The following is a 16,468-nucleotide window of genomic DNA, read 5'->3' as shown; positions in this document are numbered from 1 at the left end:
TTTAAAGCATTCTGTATCCAGAACCATGTTGACCTGTGGACTTGTGAATTGCACAAAAAAACATGAACGTGCAAGTTTGTGCAACATATTCGCGCAAGTATTTCGCTTTTCTTTTAGGAACACTGAAAAGATTATGGGTGTCACTTCGCCAAAATACCAGGGGAAGCAGAAGTGACATCACACGCCGTTGGAGCTCAATTTCACTCCACACACAAGCTTACACAAACACACACATTCACACTTACACTTACTCTCTCACGTAATCACACTCACCCGTAAGCACGGCACCAGCATATATTTAAGGCATTTTTTTTATTTGCCTACGCTGCCAGGTAAGGACATAGTCCAGCTAAATGTACTTATTTTTTTCTTACACTAATAGTGAATAATAAAACATTCACTGTTAGTGTAATAAAAAAAAATTCTGAGAGAACAAAGAGAATGGACCACAAACCGATGTCCATAAGGACAGGCTACCACTTTATTCCTGGCAAAGATGTTGCTATGTTTGAGGCCAGCGGTTGCAAAGGGAGTGACAGGAGTCGAAAGGGGCGAGCCAGGCGTCACAGCAGCAAGCCCTGGTGACGGCTAAATGACATTCATGGAAAAGTTTAATTTCATCATAAGCAAAAACATATTTTGGTAATTGATAAACACCACCCTGCAAAAACACCTTATTTGCAGCGTCTTGTGTCGTCACGGTGCCCTTTGCTGCACCCCTGCTTTAGCTGCTGTCAGGGGACTGTCTTAACTTGCCTTTTGGACCCACCAGCACCATCCCTATTTAATAGGGAACCGCTACCTTGCAATGGGGTGCTATAATTACCATGATTTTAAGGTCCTTTGCAGGAGATTTACTAAGATTATATGCAGTGTTTGCGTTACAAAAGTGACGCAAATTGGAGCAAAATCTTTTTTTACAGATTTACTTTCCAGCGTTGGTAATCTCGTGAAAATAATGCGAAGCAGCACATAGTGCTGCTTTGCATTCCTTAGCTCCAAGGGGGGGTACTATGGGTGGAGCATGGGCAGTCCTATACAATCACCCAAGGTTTCTGACACCAACCCAATTTACTATATAAAGTAGATAGGGTTTAGCGTCAGAAAACTGCGCCCTTTTGAAGCCCTTTAATGCGATTGCTGATAATAGCACGATTACACCCACTCAACCAAATAAGCGTAATTTGAGAGGAAAAATTCTACCATGAGAATACTTTCAGTGAGAGAGAGTGGCTGCTTGCTATTCATGTTCTGTTGCATTTAGCGCAATGTGTTAGCACAAAGTGCATTCTTGCGTCCATTTTGGACATGAGGGTGCCGTTTGTGCTAAGAAAATAGCGACGAATGCTGGGAGTATGCAGGGGGGGATCCTACCCCAAGTGAGCATTTACTGAGCTTGTGTTGTCTATTCATGTTTTCTTGAATTTATTACTATTTCTTAGGGCACAATGCATCCTTATCTCTAAAATGGGTCATTTTTGCACTAAGAAATTAGTGCTAAATAAGAATTATTCTTCTCGCATAATTCCATGTAATATAAATTAATTTCTTGGTACTTCCTTGTGATTATGCTACACGAAATTACTAGAGGTACGCCCAACTCTAATCAAGAGCACAAATCAAGGCGACGCGAGCAATTAATATAATCGTGCTTCCTAAATATAAATAATAAAATAAACATCCATTGGTGCTTAGAAAATGTAACCAAATTGATAAAATCACATTATTATTTTGCTACGTTTACATCTAATTGAAGCACGGTTAAGGGAAACGAAGGAAAGGTAATTGCACAACTACAGTGGTGTCAACAGTGGTCCATAGCTCTTTCTGAAATCACCCCAAATTATGTGAACCTTCTTCATTGAAGCCTTACGTTTAATGTACAAGTTCTCAAAATAATGATTTTTTTCTGAATACAAATAAATGCATCTAACACAGAATTGCACTTCCAATTAGACAAAGTCTTACCAACCATTAGGGGCTTTCAAAATCCACACTCCATTGTCAATATTGTGAACCTACCAGATTACTTTCAACATGCACTCTCCATGCTGTTTGATGCATGATGCTTTTAGGATGATTAAAGCACATTTGTATCCCACTAATGTGTGTAGTCTGTTTAGAGACCAACAAATGTTTGATGACTGCACTGCACTCCGTTTGTGCTGTATGGCGATGGGGTGGTTTATGCTTGTTTATGCTTGTGTTAAAATGTTTTAAATTCCTTTTTATCTCTGAACTACATTTCACTATTTGTGGTTTCAGTTCTTCGTCAAGTAATCTCATATTTAGCCTCTAAGAAGCTTATCCAGTCCCTGGTTCTACTGACACAAATATGGAAGTGCATTGATTGCACTGCAATTTGTCATTTCCCTCTGAATTTGCCATCTGTTCAAAAGCATCCAACATCTTTAAAGGTTTGCCGCCGATAAGATAGTGTGAGTGTGGAATCTGTGTCAGAAATGTTGCTATTTCTCAACTACAAGTAATGTATCTGTGCCAGCAAATGTATTTCATGTGCGTGTTTGTGTAGCTCTGTGTCGTTTCTTATATCCCATGTTGCTATATTGTACAGTTCAAGAGAATTTTAACTATTTTCTAAGCAAGTTATATGTAAGGCAGATGTAAGGCATGCTTATACTTTCGGCTCAGAAGTGCTGCAGCGAAAAGCTATCTACCTACCTACCTATCTATCCATCTATCCATCTATCCATCTATCCATCTATCTATCTATCTATCCATCCATCTATCCATCCATCTATCCATCCATCTATCCATCTATCCATCTATCCATCTATCTATCCATCTATCTATCTATCCATCATCTATCCATCTATCTATCCATCTATCTATCCATCTATCCATCTATCTATCTATCTATCTATCTATCTATCTATCTATCTATCTATCTATCTATCTATCTATCTATCTATCTATCTATCTATCTATCTATCTATCTGTCTGTCTGTCTGTCTGTCTGTCTGTCTAATTATATGACTGTGTCTGCGAGTGTGCTTGTGTGCTTGTGTCTGAGTGTGTGCCTTTAATGTAGAAAAACAAAGGCAAAAAAAATATATATGTCAAGGACTTGTAAACATTTTCTTTTGCAGCCAACCAATCAGATCCTTTAGGTTCACAAACCTGATTTCGAATGTATGGTCCTGCAATGGAATGGGAGAAAAAAAATATAACTCGTTCAATCAAATGTATTTCTTTTTATTTTGTCTCTAGAAACTGTTGAATTCCAATTTTACGAAAACTACCACGTGGATTTACAACAAGCCAAGCAAATATAATTCTGAGAGAGTTGTACATGAAGGAGGAAGGTAGTAAGATTTTAAATTATGTTAAAAAAAATATTGACAATTTGCCCAAAAAGTACTACCATTTAAAAACGAAAAAAAATAAGGAAATCATATAACTCAGGTTTTTTTGAAGTAAGTTAAAATCTTATTACCTTCTTCACTTAGAACTCCACGTTAACCTTTGTGTTTTTCTATGAAGTTCTTTCATTTTTTTTAGCATAAAGTTATATTGTATTATGATATGGTTGCAGCCATCCCCTTGCGACAAGAGGCTGAGACTAGCTGCAGGATTTGGCCTGTAACCAGACGCTGCAACCAACCCATTGTAGTCGTACGCAGTGAGGATTGAGGTTGGTTTGTGACCAGCTCCTGCCCTCAATCCTAACTTGCGTCAAAGTGTCCATCCCTCGTGAGCAGTTATCCACACCCGCTGCATGCACCCTTCAGCCATCCAGCAACAGAACCCCACCTCTTATTTTATGAAATGTTTTTTGGGGATGAATGGGACTTCTGCAGGAGTACAACGGGAACACAAGCAGTACCCGCTGGATCCTGTAGGATTGTGATGAGGCCAAATATTTAACTTTTTATTTTTGACCCTGTTGGGAGGGGACTCAAAAGCACTCGCAACCAATGGAATTGCTCAAATTTATAATTGGTCGAAATCCATGAGGAGCAGCTGTTAATAAATCTATAATATTTTTATCTTAATTTCTCAACATCTACTGAACAGATTTAGACCAAATCACAAAAAGTATGTTTTCTGGGTCAAGATCTAGCTTTTTTCCAAATTTGTTGCAATTTTGTAAATATGTTTTTTTCTGTATAATTGCCTAATTTATCTCGTAAAAACTGCTTGGGAAAAAGTGTTTTGGGACCCCTTTTACCCAGCCTCTGCTTAGAGAACCACCCCAAAACATTCCAGGGAGGGGCTGAGGTAAATAAATGTTTCATTTGGAAAGTTTCATGAAGATTTGTTAAATGGCACCAAAGTTATTGGCACAATAAAAATAAAAAATACTCTTCCTATGGAAACTCAGACTCACATATAACTAGCTAGAGATATATATAAATATACACATACACACACCCACCCACCCATATATATATATATACATATATATATATATATATATATATATATATATATATATATATATATATATATATATATATATATATATATATATATATATATATATATATATATATATATATATATATATATATATATATATACATAAATACATATCTGTTCAGTGAAAAAAAGAAAGGTAAAGTAACATGATAGTTTGATGAATTTGTCAGAGACAACATTAATGTTTGAATTAAAAACACCACAGAAATGTACCATAGTTACAACACTAACTATAACTTGCTCCCTCGCCATGCACTGCTTATGACCTCACATATGACATCACTCATGACATACTATGGCATCATTTATGACATTACTGATGACATCTGAATTGACATTACTTTAACCTTTGTTTTGTCAGTGAATTTCTAAGGTGTCTTTTAAAACGAAAATACAGATACTTTTATCACACCTAACTATAAAGCTACTTTAAACTTTGGTTTCTTTAGTCAATTTCTAAACTTTTTTTTAACATAAATTAATACTTAATTGCCATAAATAAATGCAACCACCCGCAACGCAAGCCTGCGGCCAGGCCCTGGAGCCAGCACCCCCCATATAGCCTACATCATGATACGCATGGCCTTTGGCCATGCACAGTGGCGGGTCGGTCATACGGACTTGACCCCTAGCACATGGACCCCCTTCCCGGACCAAACCCCATCACAAGGGCCCAATGCCATTTTTTGAGGGAGCATGGAGCCCCTCTCAACCAATTCCCCTAGGGGCTGGCACTATATTGAAGGGGAGGGGGGCATGCAGCCACTCTCCCCGGGCAGTTTTTGGCCCCGGAAACCCCACCCCCAGAGCCCAGCTCAACTAAAGTTGAATGCCCTAGTGCTCACCCAGGGCACTATCATTGGGGGTGCGGGTGAGCCCCAATGTCAAAGTAGCCCCACCTGGCTCCCCGCATCTAGATGGAGCCAGCATTGCTCCCACCCACAGGGAGCAGCTAATAATGCTGCTCCCTGAGGGCGTAAGCAACACTTAGATCAGTTTTCCTGCCCATATCAGTGCGGGCAGGCGAACAGATCTAATGTCCACATCCAGTAGGCGGGAGCATTTTTTAAGCTTCCGCCAGCTGGAAGCCGACATGGTGTTTACTCCCACTTGGCAGGAGATTTAAAAATGCTCCCACCAAGCGAGAGCAAACGCAGGCTTCCAAGACCACACTGCTGCTGGCATAGAAACTACTATGTCCTGAGAGTGGGCACCCTGGGAGATAGATGCTGAGCTGGCCCCAGGAGTGGGCACAACAGGGCCATTATTGGCTCAGGGTGAGGGTCAACGTGGTCCCCCTACCTTAAAGGAATCAGCCCTAGGCTTGGGCTCCAAGGGGCAGGCTCGGGGAGAGGGGCTGCAGCATGGCTTCCTCCCCATAAAAGGTAATGTTTTCCCCCGGGGTGGGTTCCCTGGGGCTTCTTCAGACATGGGGATGGGGCCAAGTGGCCTCCCTCTCCATAAATAAGATTTACCCCTGGGGTGGACCCCTTGGGTCCTCTAAAGGCTTGATGAGTGGGGTTGACATCCCCCTCCCCATGAATCATTTTATTGGCCTGGGAAGCCCAGGGCTTTCAATGAATAAGTGTGGCCTGACAGTTGGAATACAAATGCTTTTAGCTGAAGTTCTCTATGCATTGTACGACTTAAGTTAGCATTCGCTGCACCATTTTGTATTCAGCCACCATTTTGAGCCATTATCGAAACTAGCTCCTGTCTCACTCTGTCTGCCTCAGCAGAAAGCAGCTGCAATATTTTCTCTTGTATGTCTCCAAGGTTAAGCTTTGATGTGCTAATGAATAGACAGTTTTTTCATCACATACCATTCTCTGTAGATAGGTCTGCCCCCACCCTTAGTGCGGCGGGTGCAGGCAGAGTAACCTTGACGCTGAGATAGCATGTACCCGGTCCCAGGATTGCAACTCATTCTTCTGTATCTCCTTTGTTCACCAGCTACCAACAGGAAATTTCCAGTCTGGGTGTGCCTTTAGTGATTCTGAAGATGTACATTATGTGTTATCATGTTAGCAGAGGTCAGTCCCTCTGCAGTAATCTAAGGAGGCTGGTCAGACTGGACTCCACTCTATTGTACTTCTAATAAATAACTTTGGTTTGTATTCTCTGCTGTCTGACCAACTCTTCATTTGTGAGCAAGTGACCCGGGTGACCCTAATCGGGTCACTTCCTTCATGACCACAATTTTTATTCCGGATCCCGTGAGATTCTCACAGGATTGCAGCATTTTTTGCCCTTTTTCTTTTATTTTTACCTGAGGGCGACCCACATGAGCCCTAGGGGGGTCAGGGTATCCCTACCTTTCCCCCACTTACCTGTTTTTTAACAGCTTCCGGAAAGGGGACTAAGTCCCCGAGTCCTGTAATGGGTGCCAGCAAAATTTTTCTCATGTTGCTGGCAGCTAATCGGTGCACTTACTCTGACAGGGGTCTAACTCCCATGGCAGTGAGGTGGCCCAAGGGAAATAAAGCTCCCTAGGCCAATCAGAAATACTTGAGTTTTAAATTGTCGCTCCCGTAAGAGTCTCAGACACTCACGCAAGCCCAAATTCTAAAATATAGAATATTGTTTTACCCTAAATTTCTCAAAAACTACTGAACTGATTTACACCAAATATCAATAGGGACAATCTGCGGACTAATATCTAGCATCCTGTCGAATTTGATGTAATTTCGATTAGCAGTTTTTGCTATTACCTACGTCTATGGAAAATGCATGGGGATTTTATGTTTTGGAACCCCCTTTTTTCCTATTCCTCCGCTTGAGGGATTGCCTCAGAATTTTCCAGGAAGGAGCTTAGGTGGATAAACTTTTATTTTTTGGAAACGTTTCTGAAGATTCGGCAAACAAGGCCAAAGTTATTAGCAAACCAAAAAACACTTCACTTACACACACACACACACACCCACACACACACACACACATATATATATATATATATATATATATATATATATATATATATATATATATATATATATATATATATATTACCTACTGGCGTGTCGCCAGTAGGTATATATAGTTAGGATTATTTGTCTATGGAACTTTTGAAAATTCTATGTCTAATAACTTTGGCGTTTGTGGACGGAATTGGCTGAAATTTTCAGGAAAATGGCACATTTTGTTTCTGAGCAGCCCCTGAAAATTCGGGGGGGTTTCCTCAAGGGGGGCCGAGAAAAAAGGGGGGTCCCAAAATGCGTTTTCCCCATGTTAATTTCCATAGGGCGGTTGGCCTCACTTTTAGCTCGAACGGCTGAATGGATTTGCACGAAACTTGGCAAAATTGTAGGGACTGTTAGCCCGATGTGCCTTTGCTAGGTCTCAATATATGTGCTCCAGTGGTTTTTGAGAAATTAACGTTCAAAACAAGATATATATCTGTAACAGCGCTCCGGGCTGCGCTCCGGTCCGCTTACTTTTCGCGAAACGGAACTTTGCGATGCGAAGCTGATTGGCTCTCCGGTGTCTGTCAACATTCTAAACAGTCCGGAGCGGCCGCCATCTTATCTCTCGGTAGGATCGAGAGAGAAGAAGAGGTGAAAAACGAAGGGGGAATTTAATGAAAGGGGGCAAGGTATACCCCTCTTGACCCCCTAGGAATGATGTTGGGGTTATTAAAGGGTCCCGTGGGGAAAATAAAAATATATATATTTTTCACGGTAGAAGCGCTTCCCGGGCCGCGAACTGGGCCGCAAACTGGTAGCGAAACGGGAATTCGCCATTTTGTGTTTCGTTTTAATTAAATTACTAGGTATAAGGGGGTGCGGGAGACGTATCCTGATCCCTTATGTTTTCTGAGGGTGGCTGAGGAGGCTCATATATGTTGATATATGTCTTCCAGCGGCTGTGTGTGCGCCATCTTGTCTCTCGGTAGGATCGAGAGAGAAGAAGAGGTGAAAAACGAAGGGGGAATTTAATGAAAGGGGGCAAGGTATTCCCCTCTTGACCCCCTAGGAATGATGTTGGGGTTATTTAAGGGTCCCGTGGGGAAAGAAAAATTGATTTTTCACGGTAGAAGCGCTTCCCGGGCCGCAAACTGGTAGCGAAACGGGAATTCGCCATTTTGTGTTTCGTTTTAATTAAATTACTAGGTATAAGGGGGTGCGGGAGACGTATCCTGATCCCTTATGTTTTCTGAGGGTGGCTGAGGAGGCTCATATATGTTGATACATGTCTTCCAGCGGCTGTGCGTGAGCTTTTTTTTTTTTTGCTGCGTGACGTCTGTTAACGTTCGATTCGATGGAAATCAGGAAGTGTTGACCGCCAATTTGTCAGTGCGATAAAATATTTTGTTATAAATGAATCCTTATTGATAAACATTGTCTGCGCCATCTTGCCTTTTTTCCAATACCACAATTTTGTCATGCACGGCAGCCATTTCAGATGCCAGGCCGGTCCCAGGCTATCACCTAGCCCTGCGGATGTAGTTTATGGCCCCAGCTGTAGAGAATCCAGACATGCCAACCCTCCCGATTCAGGCGTGAGACTACTGATTTCAGTGCTAGTCTCCCGCCTCCCGATTTCTGCAAGCAAAAACCCGGGGGCATATTACCAACAACTAGCGATAATTTTTGTCTCTAACTTGTTTAGAGACAAAAATTATCGCCGCACATCGGCGATTTGTATCGCAGATAAACCTTGCTATTAGCAAGGTTTATCGCAAATGCGATAAAAAACGGCCGCAATGCATGAATATCGCTGAAAAGTCAGCGATATTCATGCATTATCGAGCAAATGCTCTTAGCCATGTTATCCACCTCCCATTGGATAACATGGCTAAGAACTGCTCAGGGCAGGTGTTAGCTTTTGGAGATATTCGCGCTTAGCGCGAATATCTCCAAAAGTTGGTAATAGGAGATAGCGATGTTAGGGACTGTTTCCAGTCGCTAACATCTTGGCACGCCCACTTTGCATGTCATTAGTGATAAATATCACTGACATGCAAAGCGGGGCCCAAGATGGTCGCTGTCTCCTTTTAGCTGTCACTAACTGGTGTTAGCGACAGCTTGGTAATAGGGAGATAATTTTATCTCCGCTTTCTTGGCTTTTAAAGCCAAAAAAGCGGAGATAAACCCCCTTGATAATATGCCCCACGATTCCTCGGGGGTTTCAGCTGACAGGGCTTGGTATTGTGTTACGTGCTAATTCTTCCAGGAAACGTCAGAGGGTCGATGCAGGGGCTCTAGAAGGGGTGATAAACCATTTAAGCCTCATGAACAAGCGCATGGTCTTTTAAAGATCTGTGAAGTACTCGGGGCGGCGGTGTGTGTGTGCCCTCTTTCAGGAGCGGGGGGGGGGCACTGCCAGCAACTTGCCAGGCCAGGCAGTGTTCAACACTTGCATCACCCTTTCTCTGCCTGCTATTGCGCTCCATGCTTCGGAAAGGTAAGAAAAAGAACGTGCATTTGAGTTTGAAATGTCCGATCCTGTAGCAGTACACTTGCAAAGCCCACACATGACAATAACCCGATTCAAGGCCCCATTCACCCGATTTTTTAAAAATATATAGCACTCCAACAAAGTAGGATTATAAAACTTTATTAACTTTTAAATATAACGAACGCAACAAAAACTGTAAATACATTTAAACATTTTTTGATAAAAAAAAGCAACAATGGTCAGAAGCTGTCTTTTGTGCGAATAGTCCCAAGGCAGCACAACGTGCTGAGTTCTGGACGGCACCCAGGTGATGTCACCTGGGTGCCGCACTGGTTTTTGGTTTCCTACAATGCAGCTCAGAAAAACAGCGTGGGGCGTCCCGGGTGGTGCGGGGGGAGGCCTCGTCAGTAGCGGTCTGTTGTGCGAATAGTCCCAAGGCAGCAGAACGCGCTGAGATGTGGATGGCACCCAGGTGATGTCCAGTAAACTGCCGCACTGGTTTTGGTATCCTACAATGCTGCTCCGAAAATTGGCGTGGGGCGGCCCGGGGGGGGCGTGGGGGAGGCGACGTGAACGGGCCTCCCCAGGTGGCGGCCATCCAGCTGAGTTGCGCCCGCTCTTGCGGCTACAGCGTCTCGCTCACCATGTAGTTGACTTCCGCCCACTCTTGCAGTGCAGCGATAGGCGGCTGCCACAGGACTCTTAAAATGGCGGACGGCTCTTCGGTTTTGGGCCTGGTCCACTAAAATGGCCCTGGGACACCTTGGAACTCGGACGCTTGCCTGCTAGGGCTTGGGCTCCATTCTCGAAAGCGTCCCCTCAGCCGTGAAGATTCTACAAAAGTCTTGGGGGCCCTCGACTCCTGCAGGCTTCCGGTGGGGAGCGGCTGCCATGATTGCTCGCGGAATGACCACGACGGAGCCACGAGATGGTGGTGCTCTCATGCTGACGCCAGCTTCAGTCTGAATCATCCAGAAACAAGGTGGGGCTTTCATCGTTTGGGAAAAAAAAATGTTCTAAACCAATGAAAAGTGTTATTTTTAGGTCATATGACCAAGCCTTCCATCTTTAGGAAACCAAAAGTAAAATGAACCAATGAAAAGTTTTATAAACAAGTCACATGACCTGTTATGCGGCATAGGGCTACAAAAAGCATAGAAAATCCGTTGGCACGTGAGGCGGCGTCAGTAGCGGACCGATGTGCGAATAGGCCGAAGGCAGCACAACGCGCCGAGATCCGGATGGCATCGAGTTAGTGTCCAGCAAGTTGCTGCACTGGTGTGGCTATCCTACAATGCTGCGCCGAAAGTCGGCGTGGGGCGCCCCGTTGGCCTGTGAAGTCGCGTCAGTCAGTGGGGGCTGTGCGTCTCCCCCAAGATGGAGGCTCCTCGGCTGCAGTGGGGCGCCCCTTAGCGTTTCACTCGCCGTCCAACTGAGTTGCGTCCGCACTTGCGGCTACAGTAGGCCGAAGGCAGCACAACGCGCCGAGATCTGGATGGCACCGAGGTGGTGTCCAGCAAATTGCTGCACTGGTGTGGCCATCCTACAATGCTGCGCCGAAAGACGGCGTTTCCAGCTGAGTTCCGGTCACTTTTGCGGTACAGTGACTCGAACGCGCCGAGATCCGGATGGCACCGAGGTGGTGTCCAGCAAGTTGCCGCACTGGTGTGGCCATCCTACAATGCTGCGCCGAAAGTCGGCGTGGGGTGCCCCGTTGGCTTATGAGGTGATGTCAGTAGTGGACCGATGTGTGAATAGGTCGGAACCAGCACAAGGCGCCAAGATCCGAATGGCAACTCCTGGATGTTGAGTGCCATAGTTGAGAGTTCTGAGCAGTGCTTGTAAGACTGTCTGAAGCTTATTTGCACCTGCTGCAGCATCACTATTGCCCTGGTGTGGCCAAAGATCGCACATGACATAGGCGGCCGGCTCCCGAGGTCCGGCGGAACTTTTTTCCTTTTCCTTTTTGCTTCTTGTCCCACAATCCGTTTCACCTGAAGACACGACCAGGTCCCTGAATGTGTGCAGGGGGACGTTATTGATTGAATCAAAATGGCGGCTTCACACAAAGCTGACTCAAGCGTTGCTGTTGATGCTATACAGACAAAAATTGGTTTTCAGTTTGTACATTCTTCAGGATTTTTTTTTCCATCCAAGGCTGATTGAGAGTTTGTAGAAAAATGGCTTCAGATTTTCCACATACTACTCTTCAACATTCTTCCTAAATGTAACAATGTGAGACTCACTAGGAGAACGGCTGTTTATCTTTCCTTTCAAAATGCTGCCAACAATATTTTCTGAATGGAAGACACCATCTTGTAGCATAAAGGGCCGAAATGGGTTCTGGTCTGGCCGATGGTTGGTGGAAACATTTTGACTATATCTTGCACCTGCCCGGCCTCGCCCAAAATGGCGCCGGTATAAATGGGACTCGTAACTCCTTGTTGTGTACTGGTTGAACAACCTTGATATCACGAGATATGAATGCAGTTTTGATGCTCATGGCTGGCGGGGACTAGAATTGATTGAATATTTTGACATCCCTATTGATATTAAGTTCTGATGTGTTATTGATTACTGTAGTATTGAAAGTTCGAATTAACGTCACCCATGGTACTTGCCCGCAAATGTATATCTAGATGATTTTTTTGTAAGTGGCCCTGTCGTAATTTAATTACAAAATGTACGTCCACCGATTCCGCAACTGTTAGACACCTTAGTTCTTGCAACCTAATGGCCCGCTCGTTACGTTCCTCTATAATGTAAATGTCTCCTCATCATATACGATTTCAGTTTGCTCCGTGGCCGGCCCACGTGGGTATAGGCCCGTATTTGTATACTGACATTTTCACAATAAAGGTTTTTAAAACAAAACATGGTAGTAGTATTTACATTGGTAAAGTTTTTACTTTTAGTCACTGTTTTTGAATCAGTAAAAGGCAAGTGAAATAAAGCAGTCCAATTACATGACGGATAAAAGGTATAATACGTAGGAACGCAGTAAAGATAAATGGTCAAGGGCAGTTGTGTTTTCCACTCCTGCAACATAAAGTGATCGATAAGAATCTGATAATCAGGCGTATCGGCGACTAAGACAGCAGGCCGAGTCTCTTTTACTCAACGGCCCCGTCATGGAACGAAGAAACGCCCTTTTTCTCGAAAAAGGAATATATTTTACTTGCAGGACAGTTGTAAATTTTCCGGGAAAGTACATTAGCCTGGAATATTATAACATATATGTTTAAAAAAAAAAAGTTTGAAATCAATAAAAAGCGTATTTTTTAGGTCATATGACCAAGCTTTTCATTATTAAAATAACAAAAGTAAAATGAACCAATAAAAAGTTTTATTAACAAGTCACATGACCTGTTATGCTTACGTTACGCGCTGCGCGCCGCGCCCCGGATCACTTCCGGGTGCGCTAACGCGGCGTGTCATATAACGCATTACGCGACAACGTAGGTCAAGAATATAGTCAAAATGTCTCCACCAACCAGCGTTCGGAACACAACCCCTTTCAGCAGTCCAAAAAGTTCTGTTAAATGACAACAGAGGGGACAGGCAACAAGAACCATCAGTCAAAGAGGGGAGGACAAGTTCTTCTCTACCGGGTCATGTTAGGGCGCTACCGGAACTGATCGAATTGGTAGTCTACAGTGTTTCTGGATGTTTCAGACTAAAGCTGGCGTCAGCATGAGAGCACTACCATCTCGTAGGTCCGTCGTGGCCATTCCACGAGCAAACATGGCAGCCGCTCCCCACCAGAAGCCTGCGGGAGTCGGGGGCCCCCAAGACTTTTGTAGAATCTTCACGGCTGAGTGGACGCTTTCGAGAATGGGACCCAAGCCCTATCAGGGAAGCGTCCGAGTTCCAAGGTGTCCCAGGGCCATTTTAGTGGACCACGCCCAAATCTGAAGAGCCGGCCGCCATTTTGAGAGTCCTGTGGCAGTCGCTTATCGTTGCATCGCAAGAGCGGGAGCAACTCAACTACATGGTGAGCGAGACGCTGTAGTCGCAAGAGCGGGCGGTAAACAGCTGAATGGCGGAAGAGGCACAGTGTAGCAAAAGCGGGCGGAATGGCAACTAAAACGATAAAGGGGCGCCCCACTACAGCGTGTCTTCAGGTCAAACGGATTGTGGGACAAGGTCCAGAATAGAAGAGTCATCAAAAGGCAAAAAGTTCCGCCGGACCCCGGGAGCCGGCCGCCTATGTCGGGGGCGATCTCAGGCTAAACCGGTGCTATAAGACTTGGGGAGGGGGTCGGAGCCAAGCGTCTTCTCCGAGTCCGTGCCATCACACCGCCCCTCGGGGGCCTCCGTCAAGCGGTTTAGGGAGGTACCATATCACATTGTTTTCAAATGCAGTCAGGTCCACAAATGACCCTCACTTACTTTGAGAATAGTGAAGCTGCAGTAGGTGGAAATAAGCTTCAGACAGTGTTACAAGCGCTGCTCAGAACTCTGAACTATGGCACCCAACATCCAGAACTTATGCCATTTGAGAATGGCAGTGACATCAAAGCAACTCAGGGACCAAAACCATTAACGTACTTTCACGTATGAAAATCTTACTTGGGGAGGGGGCAGGAGCGAACCGCCCCCTCCCAGTCCGCGCCACCACACCGTATGTTGAAAATCTGAAGCCATCGTTCTACAAACTCAACCAACCTTGGATGGAAAAATCTAGAAAAATTTACAAACTGAAAACCAGTTTTGGTCTGCATAGCATCAGTAGCAACGCTTGCTATCAGAGTGCATGAGTTTCATGCTCGATCGATTGAGCTAGCCGGATCGGGCAATAAAAAGTATAAAATAGTTATGTAAATAGTTATTTAATAAAATGTTTTACCCTGTTTCTTTGCTGGTGTGTTGTATATATTTTTAATATTTGCATAGGGTTCGTCGTTATTTTGGGCGGGGTGGGTGACGTAGCCGAGCTGTCTTGCAGCCCTCATGGTGTGGAGCTCAGTTCATCTCACTATTTTCGTATTTCTCATGAAGGGTTGTTCCTAATGTTTCTATTTTAGCGAGGTCAAAAAGAGATCCAATTAGTGGTCTACTGATTTTGCTCGATTACTTTTATTTTTTTACACGATTTTTCACTATCTGCAAAGACTAAACAGAGTATTGCGACTTTGTGCTTGTTTGTAAATAGAGAATGAACCAAAGAGAACCAATTCTAAAATAGTAAATGCTTGGATAACAATCAATCAAATGGAGAGACAAGCAGGCACGACGGATTACAACGGGGGTAAAGGTCTGCGTTAACTACCCTTCACTATCTGCAAAGAGAGAGTACTACTAAGAGAAAAGAGGGGAGGGGGGGGCAGCGTTCAAAGCACATCAGCGTGCATAAACACGAAAACGTTTTTACCTATCACGTACTTGACATTTGACAGCTTTTGATATTTGCTATTAAAAAACCATTGAAATTCACAGAACAAACCATAGGTTATAGTCCATATATAGTTAGGAATTTGCATTTACAAAACCTTGAAAATTCACTGAAAAAAACATTGGTTATAGACCATATATAGTTAGGGATTAGACTTTTCAAAACCTTATTTTACTCGCATAAAACCATTGAAATTCCATATATAGTTAGATGCGCTAACTATATATTGCGCACCTGCAATCCACTGCTGATGATGTCACATATTACATCATTCATGACATGGTTAGTGACATCACTGATGACATCACTGATGACATCTCAAATGACATCACTGATAAAATCACTGATAACATCTCATTTGACATCACTGATCACATCACTGATGATATCATTCATGTGATAATACCATGAACCTCTTCAGACTCTAATATAACCTTAGATACAATCAGTGTAAACAGACAGTCACAGACTGTCACTCATCCATGGAGTTACTCACACACCTAGTCAGTCATGCAAAGAATCAATCACACCTCCATTTCCTCAACTATACAGTTATACACACCTTACTTATTCAAACATATACTAACACATATTTACTCTCTTATACAATCCCTGATACATGTTCACAATGATCCATACAGCCACTCACACATTCACTGGCTCTTATGCACAGTTATTTATATATGTCAACTCTCACATGTACTGTGTTTTACATATGTACTTACTTTGACATGTTGCACTGAGATATCCATTCACTCAGCAATACACTCATGCACAGTCAACCGCCCATACAGCTGTTTCCACATGCAGTTTTGAACCCATACATATAGTAAATCAACTACTCACACATCTATGTACAGAGTCACACACCTCCCAGCCACCCATACACACACACTCAGTGTCCCATACAAATACTTGGACAACCAATCAATAACCCATACAGTTATTCATATAGCTACTGATCAACACATGCAGCAGTTTGTAGAACAACAGATATAATGATGCACAAATTAAGATAGTTTAGTCACTAACCCATGCACTCATTAAGACACATTTAATCATTCTCTCATACAGTCAGTCATGCACCTACTAAATCCTTCTTCCAGACACTTATACATCCACTCATTCTTCAATATGTAAGACACATTTTAACTTTACAGAAACATACAGTCACTGGATGTTGTCATCAGTGATGTCATTTGAGATGTCATCAGTGATGTCATCAGTGATGTC

General features: G+C 43.4%; 1 protein-coding gene across 1 annotated transcript in view; it reads right to left on the bottom strand.

The window, feature by feature from the left end:
* The window catches only part of TMEM163 (transmembrane protein 163), a 1,005,122-nt gene that overhangs the window by 668,692 nt on the left and 319,962 nt on the right, over nucleotides 1-16,468 (bottom strand). The gene's annotated exons all lie outside the window — the stretch shown is intronic.

Source organism: Lissotriton vulgaris, chromosome 2_1 (assembly GCF_964263255.1).
Source record: "Lissotriton vulgaris chromosome 2_1, aLisVul1.2, whole genome shotgun sequence".
NCBI classification, from domain to species: Eukaryota; Metazoa; Chordata; class Amphibia; order Caudata; family Salamandridae; genus Lissotriton; species Lissotriton vulgaris.
Note: the sequence above shows the minus strand (reverse complement) of the source record. Positions and strands in the feature narration are given on the sequence as shown.